This window comes from Corvus cornix, chromosome 9 (assembly GCF_000738735.6).
Source record: "Corvus cornix cornix isolate S_Up_H32 chromosome 9, ASM73873v5, whole genome shotgun sequence".
In the NCBI taxonomy this organism is placed as follows: domain Eukaryota; kingdom Metazoa; phylum Chordata; class Aves; order Passeriformes; family Corvidae; genus Corvus; species Corvus cornix.
In genome coordinates, this window is record NC_046339.1 from 10,219,990 (window position 1) to 10,240,131 (window position 20,142).

Here is a 20,142-nt window from a genome sequence, read left to right on the forward strand (position 1 = left end):
CAGAAGGTGCTGTTTCACCCGAGCTGTAAAGCTTGGCAGATCATAGTGGGAGGTGCAGGAGCTTTGACGCAGGGTGACCAGGGAAGGCACACAAGGCCAGGGCTTTCAGTCCTGGATTTTTTTTTTTTTCCAGTGACATACAGAAGATTTTCATCGGTGTGGATATGGACATTATTGGCTTTGTAGTTTTTTGTGTCCTTCTGGAAAGTCCAGTTGACTTTCCCTTAACTAGTGGAGCCTTTTCTAGGCACACAGACAGGACAATAGAACTATTTTCAGTGAGTTATTTCCAAACAGCATCAGAATGTGTCTTCAAAAGATTCACAGAGGAGATGGAGGACCTTGACATGGTGGCCTGATGGAGATCAGAGATGTGCAGCTAATGTGGTAAACCGTGGCTGTGTTCTTTGTAGCCTTTTTGAGTGTTAAGGGGAGGTCAATGCAAAGGGATGTGATAAGGACACTTGTGGTAGATGTTCTGAGCAGCCAGAGAGCTTGGGCTGATGCAACTGCACAAGAGCAGGTAGTTGTGGATGTACAGTGTTCCTTCTCCAAGCCTAGGGCCATGGTAAGAAATGCAGATGTCTGTGCATAAGGCATTTATTAAAATGACCTCACCCATATGTATACATTTTAATCAAGTCAGTGAATGCCTCTTGTGTTTATTTTTAATACAGCACTTGTTTTGATGTTACAATTGTGATGATGTGGATCTAATGGCAGTGACTCTTCGTCTTAGGCCTCAAATCCAGAGCTGAAAGTGAAAAGACACTTTGCATTACTTTAAAATACAAAAGGGAATGTCCCTGGGCAAATTAGTCCTTCATTTCCATTCTAGACTGTAGTCGGCTGTCTGCTGCCTGGAGTCCACAGTGCACAAGCTGCTCTGGAGGTCACCTGAGGTGCCTCCTCCCGCTGTTGCCCGATAGGTGACAGAAAGGCAAACAGACCTTTGGAGAAAGGTTCACATATACCCTGAACTTCACCTCTAGGGCAAAACACAGTCTTTACCAGCCTTGGATTTTTTTTCAGGGGCTATGAATTTCCTCTTTCTTGCCTTGAATATCTCCCCAAAAGTCCCCAAGACCAAGGTATATACCCTAAACTCAGGTCTAGTAGGGCTTTCCATCAGACAACATGGTGCTGGTGTTATCTCTTGCAGTAGCAGTTCCCACCAGCTTTTCATAGAGGAGAGGTGTAAAGAAAAGTGTGTAAATTGAAAAAAGATCAGCAGAGATGCTGTCAGCCAGACCATGTGATGGAGCCTCAGGGAGACCAGGGATTTCTAGCTTTAGGTCTCTCCCTAAACTGTACTGCTGTCATTGGGTCTGCAGAGATCTCGCAGCTTGGTCATGAGCGATGTGCGCCTGTGATAGACAGGCAAGCCAGCGAGCTGAGGGCAAGCTGCCAGCCTTCCCTTCACTTTGAACGCCCTTGGCTGTCCTGAGGCTCGTTCCAAAACATTTAAATTGCTTAAGTGTGCTGCGATGTGTTTTAATTAATGCAGAAGAAGGGGACAGTAAAATACAGGTCCCTTCAGTACTAATTTGGCCTTGTGGTTGAAGCACAGGTGTTAGAAAGCCAGGAGTGCCTGGATGTGCCTCTGCCTTGTTGCAGCACGAGCAGTGCTGCAGTTTCCCCAGACTCAGTGGGGCCAATGGTGCTGGGCTGCCTTTGCCAGGGACCTGGGACACAAGGTACCACAGGAAAGGTGAGTGCAGCTCACAGGTATTCATGACATCTTCTTGCTACTCTGTCTAGGAAATGAGCTCCACAAAATAAACAGCAGGTTTATTATTAAACGGCAGGACCTGGAGACTGAAGCCTTCCCGTGACACACTTTGTGAAAACTTTCAGGAAGTGTCAGAGTTTCCTCAAACTCCTCTCTCCAATGCAGGGCAAGCAATAGCATTGTATGAAGAAATTACCACTCCCATCACACAGGTGGGGAACACAATTGTCACCCAGCTGCCACAGGAAATTCATCAGACTAGGGCTTCACGTAAACTATTTCTGGAGGCTGACACTGTGATTTACCACAAGACCACCTTTTGTCAATCCCCCCCCCCCCCCCCCCCCCCCCCCCCCCCCCAACCTGTGTGTAGTCCTGGAGAAGGGATATTTCTGAGTCCATTATTTTCCCTGTTAGCACAACAGGGAAAAGGAAAGTGGAGAACTTTCTGGGTCATGATTAAAGTCACAGGGATCAGATGATATTTGAGTTTTCAATGACACCTGGATTATTGGGGATTACATGTGGTCTGATTGAAGTGCCCCAACTCCAGCATCTACATCCTAACCATGGCTCTTTAATAGAGGGCCCAGAGCTTGATCTGACCACGTGAATTAATTGTTCATTGCAATGCCAGCAATGCTTCCTTCTAAGAGACACAGATATTGTAAACCATGGCTCAGCCTGTGAACTGGTCAGAAGATCTGGCATTGATCTGGCCAGCCAATGACCCTGGTGAATTTGGAAATAAAAGGTCAAATTCTCAGACAGGCTGCAATGGATTGGGACATTTTTATGAGAGAGTTCCCTTTAGAAAATCACCCAACTGGATCTTCTAAATTCCTCAGATACCCAGAATTTGAATGGCAGCTAGGAATGCCTTGATTTTGTAGAAGTTTTATTGGGGAAATTTAACCAACACCTGCAATTAGTCAGCATGAGTCTTACCAGAATGGTCAGTTCCTTAATTTAATGAGCATTAGAACAGTGATTCATTTCAAAGTGGAACTTGGTTATATTGCTGCAGAAAGAAGAAATGACAGAGAGGAACAAAGAGAATGAGGAAACAGTTGTTTTAAGCTGAAAACAGACCAATATGTTCCTGGAAGTACACTTCAGCCCCTATGCAGGCCTGGCTCAAGCTGAGGGAGAAATCCCTGGATACAGCTGGCTCAAATTCTCTTAACAAGGCTGGTCTGACCTTCTTTCTTTAGGCCAAAGCTCTGCAAGGCTGCAGGTACCGCCTAACAACCCATGCCAGGCTAATCTGCACTGTAGAGCCATGCAAGGAGTATTTTCCATGCATTTCCTTGTTCCGTGAAAGCACTAATAGGTTAAATACTTGCATAGAAATGTAATAATAATGCTTAATGCATTCCTGCCCAGGTTCTGGCTTTTCTTCAGCATAATTTATCCTTCTTCAAGACTACAGATCCCTTGCTCATGCTCGCCTTCAGTCTAACTGAAGTCAGCAGGAGACGAAAGAGTTGCATGTCTCGCAAGATGAAACCCATTTTTGACCAAGTAAACACCTTCCAGAGTAACAAAAGCAATGGAGCAACTAAGCCTGTAAATAGGAGATCAAGCAGAGAAACAAGAAAACATTCATTTGCCTGGGAAAAAGTCCTGGCAAAGCTCACAGTGGTGAAACCAAATGGGAATGTTGCAAACTTTCACCTAGAATAAACAATCCAAATCAGCTGGAAGCTCTTTCCATTGCACTGGTTCCCAGGAATGGGGTTGCCTCATTTTCTTGACACAAGGCTGCCAAAATCTGTAGTGACAGACTAGAATCCTGCTGATTATCCAAGCTCTTGGCACATTCATACGGCCAGAGATTTTTATTTTTCTGGTAAGAATTGCTAGTAGATTAAAAATGGGAGGCAGGCAACACAAATGCATACTTATTTGGGCGGAGGAGACTTTGGCTGTAGGGTAGAATAAAGCGTGGTGTTACGTGGCAGCTTTCTGTCACAGGGCTTCAGACATGAAATGCCATTATTAACCTCGCAGCACCGTCTGTGGCAGGTGAGACATGCTCCATTTTTCAGATGGTCAGAAGCTGGCCAGAGATATGAGGCACTGAATGCTCTTAGATCCCCTTGAGTCAAAGCTGACTTGCTTATTCCTGGTTCTGAGGACCCCACTCCATGTTTTTACATTCGCTGTTGAAAGCTGCCTGTAGCACCTGCAATTAGTAGGTGCTCTGGTGGAGAAGTTAGTGCCACACTAAAACTAGAACTCAGGAACTCTGGCTTTCTTCCTTTGCTATTTGTTGGGTCATGTTTGGAAGCAGGGACACTGTCCCTTGTGTTTGCACTTCAGAATTATCCTACTGTGAAAAAAACTCCTGTTTTTTCTTTTCTTCACAAAGGTCTTTTATTCCGTGTCTGTTCTTCAAGCACTGCCTAGCCTGTCTGTTTCAATGGCTGTCCAGTCCCCACTGCTCACAGACCAGGTGCTGAAGCACCTCTTTCACCCACCTCATCTTTACCAGTTCTCCCACAGTGCCTACTTCTTCTTTTCACTCTTCACTGCCTGAGCCAGCATCCCCCTGTTGCTCAAGGCAGCCTTTGTACACACTTCCTTTTTCTCTGAAACTCTAGCAACACAAGAAGTATGGGCTCAGAAAAAATTAAATAGCAGTGGCAAGGTTTCCCTTTTTCTCAGCTCTTTCTTCAGCGTGGCTTCCTTCGGGAATTCTGTTCAGAATTTCTTGCCATTTGCAACAGCATCCAGGGAACCAAGCTGCAATGCAGTACATCTGGGGCTAAGTTTGAAAGGGAAGCCAGATGCAAACAGGCATGCTGGAGAGGAGGGGAAGGAAACAGGGACATTTCAGACATAAGTGGACATCCAGCAAAGCCTTGCAAAGCCAACTGGCAGCCCCCTCTTCCAAGAGGCTGTCTGAAAGCAGAGATTTGTCTGAATCAGAACCCTCCATCCAAACAGACATGAACTTTGAGAAGGGTCAGGTCCAGACTGTCTCCAGCTGGGCTCCAAGCCCTGATAAGAGAGTTCCTCCCCAGGGCTCGAGAGCAGCTGAGTCCTCATGCAGCCCCTGGACTGACCTCTCCTTTCCAGGGTCTCCAGGATTTTTTACCCAGTTACTAGGTCATGATCAACCCACTTTGGGATTGTTTGTTTCACTGTCCAGGGACATTTTTCTTTCTTCAGGGAGCTCTGCAAAGCAGTTTTTTGGGAGGGGAGGAGATTCAGCGTGACTCAATGGTGTTGGAGAAGCAGGGGAGACAAATGAGGAGATCCTAGAGGTACTTCCTTTCTAAATAGCTCAGAGATTAGTAATGCTTTGCCATACCTGTAAATAGTTCACTCACATACATGAATGCCAAGGAGTGCTCGGAAAGCTGCGCCTCGCTGCCCCTCATTTTCAAAGAGCGTTTGTGATTTTTCAGCAACCAGCTACCAAGCTGAGAGAAAATAGAAAGATCTCTGACCTTTCACTGCTCTGATTTCCTAATAATTTGGACACCTTTAATCCTTGCCTCAGTCTGAAGGGCACAGTTGTGTAACACAGGCACAGTTCAGGAAGAGCCTGGCACAAGAGAAATGTTGGACTATGATGCACAAAAAAAAAGCAGGAGGTGTGGAAAAGGAAAGCATTTCAGGGGGCTCACAATAGCATTAACCGTATTTCTGTGGTGTTTGGAGAATCAGGCAGTGTGTGGAAGGCTTTTGCTTGTCACCAAAATGTCCGTGCAGAGTGGTCAGACGAGTTGGGCAGTGAACACAGGTACATTAATATTTGCTGTCACTGAGGTTGCAAAATAGAGCAGACAGATCATTTCAGGACTTGGCCTCCTTATCTCCACCTACCACAGCCTATAAAGTTGCAAAAGAAAAGAGGACTGAATAAGAAGAATTTTGAGACGGAAACCTGAAGCAGAGTGAAGCAGATGCAGCAACACCAAGTGGCAAAGCTCCCCTAGAATGGGATGTTATGGTAATAGCAAAGTAATTCTGAGCTTGTCTCAAACCCCAACTTCAGGTCCTACCCATCTTAGGCCAAAAGAAGTTAAAATTAAGAAGGCTTCTTTTGTGGTTTGTCAGATACTCTGTGATTATGGACACTCAAATTGCTTTCTACTGAAAGACTCAAGGACGTGCACCTACTGGAAAACTTCCTTGTTTAACGCATATAATTCCAGTATGCAAAAAACTTAATGACTGAGAAAAAGAGGAAGATGTTCCCATTGTGGTCTGGTGGTGACAAAAGGGTTAATCATCTCCCAACACTCCCGCCAGGACACACTAAATGCCAGAGTCCTAGCCTTCCCTTAGGCTCTGAGAGGAGCACAGAGGGGACAACCCCATGCAGAGACAGGGTCCCCACAAACGCCCAGCATGCAGCAGAAGAGACAAAGTGGCTCCAAAGTGCTTTTGATATGCTGTAAGACCTGACTTTGTTCAAGAAGAGTGAAGACTTTTTTGTTTGGGAGCCATGAGCATCTGTTTAGTGACTTCTCGGGGCATGGGAGAAGCAGCTCACTGGTGTTGTGCCAGGTAAGCAGCAAACAACATTAGGTCATTGCAAACAGTTCTCCTTGGGCTCCATCTGTCAGATAAGGACTGTGTCACTGGCAGGATGTTTGTGCTGATGAACTCTCCTTCAGCTAAGAAAAGCCAAATGTGAAGCTCGTTAAGGAGAGAACCTGAGATGCCCTCCCTAGACCAGCAGCAGCTGATTTGCTGCTATGGGTTAGTTAATCTCTCATTAGCTCAGGACAAAATGAGCTGTGTGAAGAAGAAATGTCTCTGTCATGACATGTCAAACCTGTGGAGCCAACTGAATCCCAAGTGCAGAAGCTGTTAGGGGCCACGGGGGTGGTTCTGGCTCTGAATTAGCCACAGCTGATTATGTGTGAGTGACTCGTGCAGTCGGGGCGTGACCAGCAGCCTTCTTGGGGCTCAGCCTGCAGGAGACAAGGTTGTGTTCCAGCCTCACCTTCCCTGGCTTTGGTTAGTGGCCATTCAAATACGGTGCTGTAAAGGAAGAAGCACAGCACCTAATAGTGTTGTAGATTGAGATGAGATTAAAAGAAAACCTGTGGTTCAGAGGAATGACGCCATGGAAAACATCAAGGAAAATGAGATGGAATGTGCAGTCATTAGCAAATTGCTTTATTTATGGCTATTGGACACTGCTGTTGTGCCAAATCTTGAATTTATTTGGTGCCATGGATTTCTTAATTAAAATCCTATTATTGAATTGTTATTTGTTGCAGTTTGCAATGATCATCCCCTCAGCTATTTTTACTTTTGCTCTGTGGATGTGTGTATGAGCCTGTAAAAACAGGCCAGTCTGTGGGGAGAGAGCATGTTTCCAGTCATGCTTTTTAAAAGGCACTTGATTTTCTCTGAGTTGACTCACTTCTCTCCTCCATTTTGCTTCTCTGCTTCACCTCGCAGGCTGCACTGCAGTGGCTCCAAACCCTTTCCCTCCCAGTTATTAATGTTAAGCTGACAAGCTTTAAGTAAGGATTTTCAGGTGTCTTTACAAAGCCTGTGTTGGCTGCTAGGTCTTCCCAGGAGGCTGCAGATCCTGGAATCTTCCACCCTGGCAATGTGCCCAGCCCATCACAACTGCGACCTTACTGAGATCTCAGTACTGGGATTTTGCAGCTGTTCAGAGGTCTCCAGACACCACAGCAAATGATTTCTGCTCTTTGAGTCAGCCAGTTCCAGTTTAGATGACACAGATCCCAAGCCTTTCATGTTTTCCCACTGTTCCTTAGGAGAACCACCTTCAGAGCTGGTCTCCCTGAGATGGAGATGGAGCAACAAATGGAGGTTGGTCATTTGCCTTTAGTTTGCTATATGCCAAGGCAGATGGTCTTCAAGGAAGACATGTGGAGATGGCAGGATGGGGGAGAGCTGAGATCTCCAGAGCTGATGACTGGATCAACAACCATTTCTGCACAAGGGCTGTACTATAGAGAAATCACATCAGATCTCTTCCCTCATGGTAATTAAATCCATTATGTGATGCTGTGTGGATCCAAACCCTATTCAAATAATTTTGTGCTTTATAGGCTGCTGGATCACAGTGATATCTGTGCAAAACTGACAGCAGCTGCGGAAGGACAGAAGCAGCTCACCCTTGAGCCCTGCTCCCTCAAACCCTGCCCTCCTCTGATGCACACTTTTGTGCTGGGGCACCCCACAGCAACCCTAGAGCTCAGACTCTGGATTGTCCCATCATATCAAGTCATCAAGATTAAAAGGTTTTCTGTCTCTTCTGACCAGACACAGTCATGGTAAGAACATGGGTCCTCTGCAAAGCAAGGTAAACATGGCTTTTCAGTGACATGCCCATCATCAGTCCCTACAGGAAGATTTTTCAGTTTAGAAGCTCACAAGTACATCATGTACCCTACATTCTGTGCTGCTGTTTTGCATAACGCTTCCCAGCCTGTTTGAACCTAGCTCCGGGCTCTCTCAGGTCTCTTTCAGGTCTCTTTTGTCCCAAGGACAAATCTCTCTTGAGAACTGCAGTATCAGCCTCATGTGTTGCTCAGTTTTAGGCAAACAACCGGAGGCTGGTTACACTCAGGTTCATTAGTAGGTTTCACATCTTGCATGAAGCAAGATCAAAAAAGATTTCTTTTTGTTTCTTTTTTTTTTTTTTTGCAGTGATTTGGAGCACTTGGGGTGTAACCTGGCTGCCAAAGCAAGCTGAAACAGGCAATACTTGGGACATTCAGGGCAGGGGGAGTGCCACTAAACAATCTCAGCAGGTGTGATACTGTCCTGCCACCTGACATCCTGCACCCATCAGTTTGCAGCCCTGTCTTTTTCTCCAGGACCTCACGAGATGAGAAGCTCCCTTGTGATGGCCTCTCCTGCATAAATTTGTGACCCAGAGGGAGCAGCAGTCTGTGCAGAGACACTGGGTGTGCACTCACCTGTCTTCACATCTGACATGTCACAGCCCCTGATGTCCAGGCTGGAGGATGCTGAAAGGCCTATCCTTCTTATTTTGGGTCTTCCCTTTGTCTTTCTCCAAGCAAAGGATGCGTACCAGGAGCTGCTCCCCATGGTAGTGGAATCTAAATAACCCCTCTAATCAGAATCCTGGCTCCCCTCCCAACACACACACACACACACACACACACCTGGAGGGTTGGGTGCAGAGGTTTCAGGGGAAGATAAGATGCTCCTCTGTCAATCAGAAGCACGGTGAACAGCATTCACGCAGCTTTTGTGGGGCAGTTGTGTGTTTCATGTCCCTTCCCATGGCTCTTCCCGGGCCCTTTCTGCGGAGGGAAGGCACCTGGCAGTGGCTCTCGAGGCTGCCATCCACAGACCAGCCCGAGCACATGCACACACCTGCCTCCAGTCATCTATTGCCAAAGAAGGTTTCTTCAGGATCAGAGCAACTAAAACTTCCTTAAGATATGCAGGAGTCCTTCCAGATTGCAAAACGAAAATCACTGCCCGGAATCACTGCATTCAAAGTAGGGAAATATCCCTTTAAAGAAACCCACTGGCAATATAACTAATGGCCCTTAGGCCAAGCTGAATTCAACATAACTCCACCGAGTCAAGAGAAGTACACCAGGGATTGTGTTTGGCCTGATAGCAAAAACCACAGGCAAGTGAGGCTGATTCCCAGAATCAAGTTGACCTGAAAAATGCAGTTAGGTTTTGCCCTTAAAGGAATAATTTTCCTAATAATAACAGATAAAATGAAATGCTTGTCAAAATTATTACAAGCATATGGGGATGAGATGATCAACATTGCATGAATTATTTCCTTCAGCAGCTGGATTTCTGGTTTCTTCCTTCACTGCTCTTTAATTCCTGAGCTTTTGACCTTCGCACTGCTCTTCTAAGATTTGCTACCTACCCTACTCATTCTTGGCTTGTTAGACCCACAGACTGTGTGGTTTTGGTGTTAATCCTAGGTTTGCCACTGCCACTGACTTTCTGTGGGAATTTCATGACTTGACTTTTTTTTCGTCAGTATCTTCCAGCTCCATCTCTGATGGTACATCAATACATGAACTGTTTGCCAGACAATGTTAAGGGTAAAATAACTTGTTTTATCTTTCTGGATTGGGCCCTTGGTCTTCATCTTAGTGCCTTGCAAGCATTACCAAGCAAGGATGGCTGTTAACATAAGGAAAAAACTTTCTCAGAAACAGTGCCTGCATATGGGACTTGCTTCCTGAGAGAGGAGAGTGAATGACCACAGAATAAATCTCTCCCAAAACTCTGTCTAGAGCTCATTTGTTGTGTTTAACTTGTTCTCAGCAAGTCCTAAACAAACACTTGCAAACAAAGAGTGGAAAGCTCAACTTCAGTTGTTCAAAAAAAACAAAAACCAAAACAGGAGCAATTCGCCAGTGTGCTAAAAAGATCAGTACCAACAAACCTCCATAAAATAACCAGTTTATTCCACTTACAACATTGAAAAGCCAATAAAAGAGAAAGGATTGAGGGGTTTTGGGGATGTTTATCAGTTTGGAAGAACTTACCAAGAACTCCCAGGCTTTTTCACTTTCTTTCTCACCCTCTCATACCTTCCAAGAGGCAATAGGCATTTAAAATAATATTTTTCTTCCTCAGCTTTGTAATTTTCTGTCCCAAAGTTCATGGCTGCACGGGAGGGCTGGAGACTCCCTCCTGAGCTCCAGCACTTCAGGATCTCTGATTATCACTCCCTCACCTCTGTGTTTAACTCATGTTTGGCAAAGCACAACCTGATTTCAATCAGACCTCCTAGGAGGGCAGCCAGATTGGATTTGATGGCATCAAGAAATGTGGATCCAGCCCTGCCTCTGGAGTCCATCCCAATGTGTAAGTGTCTTCACTGATAAAATGCATGCTACTTTCTTACTTTAGCTTTCTGGGCAGTAGTGTTCTTGTTGGGGGCCTTACCTGCAGTTCAAGACTCTTTTTCTTACCACCATGTCATCCTGGAGGTGCTTACACAGTATAATGACACCACCTCTCACTTTCTGGATGAATTTAGCACATTACATTCTTCAAGTCTCTTAACTTTTCATCTTAAAATGCAGAGACCAGCAAAGGGCAAATTATTTTTCTGTTCAAGACCCTCTGTGGAACAAGAACTGGTCCTTACTTCAGTCTACATCTCCTGTCTTCACCCATATCACTCTGCAATGTCACACGCAGGTTGGGGTGCCCCCAGTGTCCTTTCCTGACTTCCTCTGCTTTCCAAGGTAGGTGTTCTCCCTCCACACAGGCAGCTGCCTCCCTGTCTCCTTGGCACAGGGCTTTGGTGCCTGAACACATGTGCTCTGCCTGCTGGTGACCCACATCTCTCCACACCAGCCACGTCCTCACCTGCCTGGTGTCATCTGCAGGTTTGGACAGCAGTCATTGTGCATTCCCTTTCATGCACTGGGTATTAGCATTGAAAATTATTGGATGTCCTCTCACTCCCTGAGGGTCTCCTCTGGGAATGTGACTTCTCAGGGACTGCTCATTTGGAAAAATGAGCTTAGAGACTGCTCTCTAAGCCATGTAGAGCTTGTGCTATTCATATCATGCTGTTAATATTTGTAAGAGAATCTGCTAAGTCAACCACCTCATCAAAAATCTATCCCAACCAAAGAGACTTTTCCCAACAGAAGTTTTAACCTCTCCAAACAACATAATAGGATTTGTCTGAAAGGCCTGGTTTTCATTTAAAAAAGGCTGAATAACAGGTGCAGTTTTTAACTCAGTTCAGCTCCCCAACAGCTTTTCCATCATGTTGTCCACAACTGGTTTCATCCTATTGTGTGGTGCAGTTTTGCTTTAAACCTTGTCATGCTCTTTTGACTTTGAAGATGCTGTGCCACGCTGGGAGATGTATGTGACAGGGTGCCCAGTGCCTTTAGGAGATAAGAGTCTCAGTAGAGTCTCTGCTCTCCAGTCATCTGCCCTAAAAGGGCCAGGTATTGGTCTGAAACTGGTGGAAGTTCTCTAGTGTGATGCAGCGACAGTTTACATTCAGAAGTGGGGGAGCCATTGCTAGGAATAGCATGGGAATTTTTCTTTTTTCTTTTTTCAACCGCTTTTACCCCTCATTAAGTGCTTTCAGACCCAGCCTCAGGCTTGATTTATTTTTGAAAGGACATTTTTAGCCACTGTGTCTTAAAGAAAAAAAAAAGAAAGTCTGCAGAGATTATTTTTAAATAAGAAACCACTCACATGCACACTCTGTCACAGTTTCTTTACTTCTCAATATTCCACAAGGTCCTCCCCAGCGTGATACAGGGGTATTGCTCCACTCCTCTCACCTGCAGTTCTGTAACAAAATCGAGGTGGCAGCTCTTCTGCTTTCTAGGCTGGAAAGATTATTGTTCTATTACAAAGAACAATAATCTCGCAAAATTGCGAGAGTCAGGAGCAGCCCACTCCAGAGTAACCCACCTGAACCTCCAAGTTGTTGCACAGTTTGGTAAAGCAACTTTTTGTGTTCAGCAATGGGTGTAACAGAGGCTGGAGAAATATGTCTTAAGCAGGTATTTGTCACTGTTCAAAGCCAGGCTTTTTTCGTGGCTCAGATTTGGTTCTGCTGCTCTTAATTTTCCTTTCCAGCTGTCCAGATAATGCAAGACTTTGAACTAGCAGCCTCTCCTCTTGAATCTGTAAGCATTTACTGAGCAGTGTTCAGTTAAAGAACCAGACAGAGATGGAGACCAAAGAGGGTGGGATACGGAGGGTTTGTGGTTACAGCACAAGGCTCTGAATCAGGAAATTGTCAGAATCAACTTCAAGAGATGGGTCCAAGCCACAAAGCTCAGTTCTGCATCTGCTCCTGTACCAAGCTCCAAATGCCCTGGAGTTTAGTCTGTTTTGGCCTGTGCCTGTTTTGTGGAGATCACCTCTGCTTTCCTTGGATTTACAAAAAGCAAATTATTATTAAAGGCATTACGGAGTGTGCCAGATTGAGAAGAGGGTCCAGTGCAGGATTAATTCACCGAATAGCTTCCCAACATGATCTCCATAGGGTCCAACATGAGTTTGGACCCCATGGACATCACCTGGTTTGCAGGTGTTGTGAGAACTCTCTCAGGTCATCCCAAGCTGTGCTGTGCACACAGAGCCGTAGCTTTTCCCTGAGCTGTAAGGCAGTGGCTACAAAGCCGATGGCATCCCTCTTCCCTGAGCTATCCGTCTGCATCAAGGCAGAACTGTCTGTGAGGAGCAAGAACAAATTCCCTCCCTGCTGAACAGCACCACAATAGATGTGCAGTATCTGATTCCCAGATGGCAATGTTAAAAACAGAAGGCAACATGTCTGGGAAAGTACCCGAGGCATACCTGAACAATAGAAATAATAGAGATGTAAGGAGAAGATAGGTCCTTTCTTTTTTTCTGATATATGCATGCCTATGATCACTTAAAAAAACAAACAAACACCTTTTTTTTTTTTTTAACAGGAAACACTCTGCCTGAATAGAAACACAGAGAGCTAGAGTGAAGTAGCTGAAATAGGTGAATGGTTGGTAGCACAGTGTGCCAGGCTTGTCTGCTCTTAGTGTCTGTGTTGGGTGTCATGTAGGCACATAAATCCTTGGAATTCCTTAAGATTTATTTGGGTACCAGCAAACTGAGTGCATATCTAACTTTCCAGCAAAGTGAAGGATTATTAAGGACCAGGATCCCCTATAGTTCACTCAGGAACATAAGGCTTGGCATAGGTTTCTATGCATAGTTTTTATTTTAGGTCCTCCTAGGACAAGTTCTAAAAGGTTAAAGTGAGGAAGATGTGGCTGCCTTGTCTCACACATTCCAGGAGTTAAACACCCTGAAGAAACCAAGCAGTGAATGTTTTGTGAGATACTCACCAGCCATCAGTGAGATGGAGATACCACCCCACGAGCAGCAGGCAGCTTCATGCAGACACACCGCTTCTGTCTCTCCGCTCCCGCCCCGCCTGCATTTGTTCCTCCTTTGCCTGATGGCACATCTCCCCCACACAACGGCATGTACAATCTAATCTCTACTGAAAGCTCTGCAGGGCAGGAACTCACACATTCAGATCCAAATAGGCTGCTCATGCCTTTTTAATTTCACTGGATCAGAATAACAACGGCAAGGAAATAAAGTAACAGCCAAAGAATCAAATCAGTACAGTGAAACAGGTCCTTTCCTTGTTTTATGAGTTACATCCACACCACCCCAACGGTAGCAGGAAATCCAGTTACAGCTGGCAAATCGTCTTCAATTAAACAACCCAAAAAGCTCTTGGCCACCATAGTGGGCATCACCCGGTGATGCCCACTATGGTGATGTCCACTATTCCTAAAGCCATGTGAACTAGACAATCCATGTGAAGCATCCCAGGGCTCAGAGGGTCTTCCCAGACCCTGTGCACCAGCTGAGGGTCTGGGAGGAGCAAGCCTGGGTTTGGTGCACTCCCACGCACATCTGCACCCTGGTCTGGCACCCTGCTGATCTCCGCAGCCATCAATCCTGCTGCCATCTGGATGACAGGTCTTGCACAAGCCCAGTGCCATTACTTAAGGCTGTGGCTGTTTACAACTTCCCGCCCAGCGCACACCCGCCATGTGTTAATCAGGATGGTTCACAGTCAGTCCTGGTGTAAACAAATGCAACTTCACCAGAAAACATGGAAGCCACACCTCTTTACTCCAGGTGTGCATTTTGGCCCTCTATCTGTTTCTCCATAGCGATTAGTGACTGGTACTTAAGACAATTTCTTAACAGGAGTTGGGATTGGTGGCTTATCTACTCATTAAGTTGGTAATATCATTAATTAAGGCTATGTCAACGGACATGATGCCACAGCAGATGGGTGTTATCAGTGGCAACAGCCTTCCAGGGTTTGGGCTTACAGTGTGCCTACCACGATGCAGCATTAGCATCCTGCCCAAGGTGGGGACCTGCCCTTTCCCCACACTGCCTTTGAGAGCCCTCCCCACAACAAACGCATTTTGAGGCAGGCTCCAGAAATCCCCTCGAAAGTCCCCGCTCTCTCTCTCACTGATCCCGTTCCCCAGCTGACAAACTGTCTGAGAGCAGGGAGCGAGCAGCAAACACAGAGTTTTGGCAGGACAGGGCAGGGGCACAGGGGCTGTATCCACGGCCCTACTCACACCAAGAGCAGCAGTCCCTGTGGTGTGTTTGGTCCCAGCTAATGCAGCTGCTCATTCAGCTGGCTGCATTTTTAACTGAGGAAATGAGCGCGCTACTGAGCAATGTGGTGGAAGATGTGGTGGACCCTGTGCCATGCTGTTAGCAGCAGGCCAGGATACTTAGAGTAAACAGGCTGTTGAGGCTAGAAGGAGTTGAGTGATCATAATGTTCCCTCTGGACTTAAACCATACATATCATGAGACCCATGAACCTGTGAATTTTGACACTCGGGAAGTGCATTTAGCCCATCCCACTCACATGATGCAACTCAATATAGAAGAAAAGTGTGAAGACCTTTTAAAAACTTTCTTCTTTCTCTCCTTGTACTTCAGGAGACGTATAGTTAAGTCAAACACACCCTTGGGCCAAGTCCTGCCCTGGTTCTGTGCAGAAGTCCCAATATATCCCAAAGACTCAGTGCACTTTAAATATAAGTCAACAGTAGCATGTGCAGGCCAGAAGATATTTTACAAAGCGGTCCTTCAAATGAATATAATGTTAGTTGTTTTCCTCGGTTGTTTGAGGTCACTGTTCCCCCGCCCTTGTTAATAAAGATGTGATTAATGACTTTTGGCAAAGCTGCTGCCTGAAAGAGCCAATGCTTTAGGAAAAGCAAAACCAGTTTTCAGGTATTTTCTGTAAGGTTCATCTCAGAAACACACAAATACATTTCAAAGCATTTACAAAACACACTGACGCCTCCTTCGCCCCATCTCCACCCCCCTGCAGACACATCACCATTCATAATGTGCATGATTCTATTCCATCTACCTGGAAGAAAGTGCTCACTGTGCCTTCAGCTGGAAAGGTTCCCCCTCGGCATGGCCGGGGCACGGGAGCCAGCCAGAGCACTCAGCACAGGGCTTCCTGGAGAGCCCGTGGTGCAGGAATGACTTTGGGATTGCTTTCCCTAGGCTGAGCAGGACCCAAAAGCCCTGACTGAGGCTCCCAAGTCCCTCCTTAAATAAATCACAGCAGTAGGGATAAGGAAATAAAAAAAAAGAAAATAATTTGTTTTCTCTTAGAGTGCTGGACTCATGGTTTGAAGCCTGTTTCTGCAAGCGGGGAGGCTCAGAAATACTGGTGGTTAAAAGCAAGACGGCAAAAAGTGAGGCTTTCACAGCTGGGCCCTGGGCACTGCAGCAGGGATTTGAGGAAAAGCACCAAAATTCAGGGTGGTTATGAGAAGGGCAGAACCAAAGATAGCAACCTAAGCTGTGCTGTCTCTGTCGAGGACTCACTTCTCTTAGGCAAGCCCCGTTTCTCACTAGGGTTTGACGTGGCTTATCTGTCCCAGTCAGGTGGTTTAAATCTTCACATTGGTGGGGTTTAATGTGCAACATGGGGGCCTGTTCTGCTTTGGAGGGGGCCACACAGGATCTCTGAGGGTAACTCCTGCATGGGGAGGGGGATAAGGACACTGATGCAGATGCAATAGGCCAGCACTGATGCCTGAAGGCTCATACATTGGGTATCAAATCTGTGCTGTGATCTAGCACCACAAGAATTAAGACCAAATTAGAGGTGTTAATGTCTTGTGCCAGGAGGGTGCAAGACCCTATCAACTCCTTAGTCTTCCACACTGACCCTTATCATGCTGGACCTGAGCACTGAGGATGGAGCTGATCTGCTCCAGGCAAGCACGGCTCGGGCCAGGGTTTGCTCTCAGCTTCCATGGCAGCTGGAAAGAGAGCTGGGGGCAGCTCTGTACCTCACTCTGCTTCAAGGGCCTTTGCAAGGAGACAGTTGTGCAGCTTTGCATGGGATGCCATGAAATGTGGCTGTACCTGCAGCATGCAGTGCTTGGCAGAACTGGTGTTTTTCCAGCTGCAGGAAGGTGTGCTGGGGAGATCCAATTTGGATGAGCCACTGACATTTTATAATCCAATGGAAAGAAAGGAGAGAGGGCTCCAAAAGGAGTTTGTCTCCAAAGCCAAAGCTAATCCTTTAAATTAGGAGGACAGTCAGGCTAAAGGCTTATACAGAAATTCCTATTGCTGTGACTCTCCTGCAGGCACAGAGGCGGCTTAAAGCACTGCTAAACTCCAGACAAGCAGGAGATGTGTCTGAGAGTGCCAGCCACTGGATTTCTGAACTGGCTCAGTCCAAGCAGATGGTGAACTGGCAGCACTAACAATAAGATCCCAATCCATACACTGAAGCTTCCCCAAAATTGCTGTGGGTGGCTCTAATTATAACCTGGATCCTACCGCCTCTCCTTTCTGTGAGTAGGAAGGAGCCGAGCTTTCTTGTTACTCTAGCTGCCCGCCCGTTACCAGGTCGAGATTGCTGGTGGGATAAGGGCCTTCCATTTGTTTGTAGCACTGATGTCCTACTTGGCAACACGTGCCTCATTCCTTCAACCCTACAAAGGGAAGAGCCCCGAGCAAAGCAGGTTTGCAGCTGGCTTAGCAACACGGCTGCTCTGCATTCCTGTAAATTTCCAGGTTCAAGTACAATTTTTTTCTCTTTGTTGCCAAGCCAAGTGGACATCTAGCTTCCCTCACACCACAGCTGAACCTTTGGGAAGGCTGATGGGATCTGAGAGGAGTGTCTCTGGAAGCAGGCAGCAGCCTGCAGGGAGTCAAGTGGTTCAGCGATGCACAAGAAGGTGACCAAGAGCTGCACCTTTTGCCCACCTCCAGACCTCCAAAGCAAAAGGAAAGCTTGCCCTTGAGGTTTGAGGTGAAGAGGTAAGTACAGGTATAGATCCAAGTCCCCAGGGCTAGTCTGATTTATTTGGCAGTCCAGACAGTCAATACTTTCAATCTTGGATGCAATGACTTTTCTTTTCAGCATGTGGCTCATTCTCAGATTCCCATTACTTTATTCCATGTGGGGTTGGTGTTTCTTCATTGTTTTCCCCCATGCATGACTGACATGAGCAGGAAGGAAATGTGGAAACTATAGAAAGTGTTCTCTGTGCTGAGGGAAGGTGCCTCATATTCTTCTGAACCTGAACCCATTGTTTAGTGCTGCGCCCAAAGCACATCCTCTGCCTCGCTCTGGATGGACCAGGGTATCCTCACCCACATTCAGGCAATGGTTATCCAGCAAGCACAAAGAGCTGACCCCATTCCCACTGGAATCTGTGGGAGTTTCGCCTCTGATTTGATTGTGGGAGGAATCAGGCCCCTACTTATAGCATATAAATGGAAGGATTTGATTTGAGGCAGATGGATATCAAGTTGTTCTGAATTTTTCCCCTGATTTCATTAGTGAGGTGATTTGTGTTACCAGGAAAACTTGTTCTGAAGCTTGTCATTATTTACCTGAAACGCATCTGTGCTTTGAAGTAGGCTCTGGAAACACAAGCAGAATGAAATTGCCCATAAAGCAGAGGTGGAGTGCCTTTTTCCGAGGTTTGAGACTGTTGGGTTCCCTCTACACTGGAATGCAAAATTAATGCCCTAAATTTAAACACTCACTAAGCCTTTTTTTTTTTTTTTTAAACATTCGTGACTTGAGAATGAATTCAGTCGTAAAATGAAATGCAACTGACACATTTGGCATGCAAAACAACCATTGTTTTTGCCAGGGGGTTTCACGTGCACGTGTGTATGTGTTTGTCTGTAAAACAGCTCTCGAGCCTCCATGGAAGACACTAATGATGGAAACATTGGCTTTGGCTGCCCAGAAGAAGTTAGCAACCACCTGTGGTCCTCAGTCCTGTTGTGGATCATCCATGTCCTGCTCAGAAGGATTAACTCAGCTGTATCCAGTTTCCAAAGATTTAACGTTGTACAAGATCACTGCAGTCCCAAACCATTAAATGAAATAATTTAACAACTCGATTTTTTTGGCTGGTAACTGACATGAGCTCAGACATGGTGTGCAGCTTTGTGTGTGCACCTTGCTTTGCTGCACTGTTTTCTTCCCAAATGAATGGTGTGATAAAAGTAGCAGCAGCAGCAGCTTGGTGCAGAGAGCCTAAAAAAAGGTGTTTGTTTCCATTGCAGTGCTTATCTCATTGTTCCTGCTACTCGTCCTGTTGACTGCCTGCTCAGGAAGGCCATGTTCTCACCAGCCAGGAGCTCCTGCCTGCTCCCCAGTGCTCTGCCACCAGCTCCCTAAATTCACACTTTTTCTCTCTAGTGTCCCCTTCTCCCTCTTTGTTGAAAGAGGTGGTTTTTTACTTCTCTCACAGGGATGTGGTGGGTACTTTTAAAACCTTTGAAAGCTGGTTGCAATTCCTCAGATGGCATCAGTGAAACTCACACCGGTGTAACTGGCTGGAGATACAGGGATGTTGGCTTAACAGCTTTCATGAATCTGGCTTTCGTCCTACATCTTCTGGCCATGGGAGGGTTAAGTGAAATTGCCTTGTATTCTGTACTTGAATGAAAATGCCACCAAGCTCTGGTATGATAATATTTATATCTGAATCATTTCAGTCAGTCTTGGGATGAATGAGATCTCACAGAGACAGAGGTTTGCGTTCCACTTCACTGTTTTTCCCTGGTGTTGCTCTTTTTCCCAGAGAAGGCACACACAGGAGCAAACCCCCTGGGGCCCTGGGTGCTGCCAGCATTGCAGGCAGGTCCTTGCCTCCCTCTCCTGCCTCCTGTGGCTGGGGAAGAGGAGCTGGTGTTGAAGGGCCAGAGATATGGGTCCCTGCGCTCGACTTCTGTGTTGTGTGGCTTCCTGAGAGCAAACATTGAATTACACAGCCCACTTTTGGTTGGCTTTTTTGTTGTTGTTTTTTTTTTTTTTTAAATTTGGCCGCCAGATCTGGAACTGAAACCATCAATTCATTTCACTGACAATCTCATTCTTAACTCAAGTCAGCAACAGCTACCTCAGCTAGCACCAGGGTTCTACCCACTGCATCAGCTGTCCCAGCTCCGATGGGAGCAAAGATTCATGTGTTGTGATGTGAGAGAGGGGTTTTTATTAAGAAAGCAGTGTGAGGAGCTTCCCTAGACACTCACTACAGATCTTTATGTCCTTCTTGGAGACACATTAATTAACCCTGCTGTCATCTGCTGAGGTGGAGCAGGGGAGGGATGGCAGTGGGAAACGTGGGGAAGGTCCACCTGAACAGATTTCCCATCCTGAGCCACAGCACATGATCAGTGAATTGCTCCTGTAATCTCCAACCGTGTCAGTTTAAGATCTATTTCCCAGATCATGGGTCCATGTTACTCTCATTGCCATAACCCCATGTCACACTGGCTGTGTTGAGAGGATTGAACAAGAATGGGGATCCCAGCACGATGGCCATGGGAAGGAGCTCTGCTATGTGTTGGTCTTGCTGTGCTGTGTCAAAT

General features: G+C 46.2%; 2 long non-coding RNA genes across 2 annotated transcripts; one reads left to right on the plus strand and one right to left on the minus strand.

Moving 5' to 3' along the window:
- Window positions 1-637: 637 nt before the first annotated feature.
- Window positions 638-5,208, minus strand: LOC109144343. Its single transcript, XR_002045047.2, has 3 exons — window positions 5,052-5,208; window positions 2,681-4,539; window positions 638-754 (listed from the first exon to the last, which is right to left on the minus strand). It is a non-coding gene; the product is annotated as an uncharacterized LOC109144343 (long non-coding RNA).
- Window positions 5,209-17,285: 12,077 nt separating this feature from the next.
- LOC120410500 lies at window positions 17,286-18,661 on the plus strand. The gene is made up of 2 exons (XR_005602701.1): window positions 17,286-17,565; window positions 18,454-18,661. It is a non-coding gene; the product is annotated as an uncharacterized LOC120410500 (long non-coding RNA).
- Window positions 18,662-20,142: the final 1,481 nt, after the last annotated feature.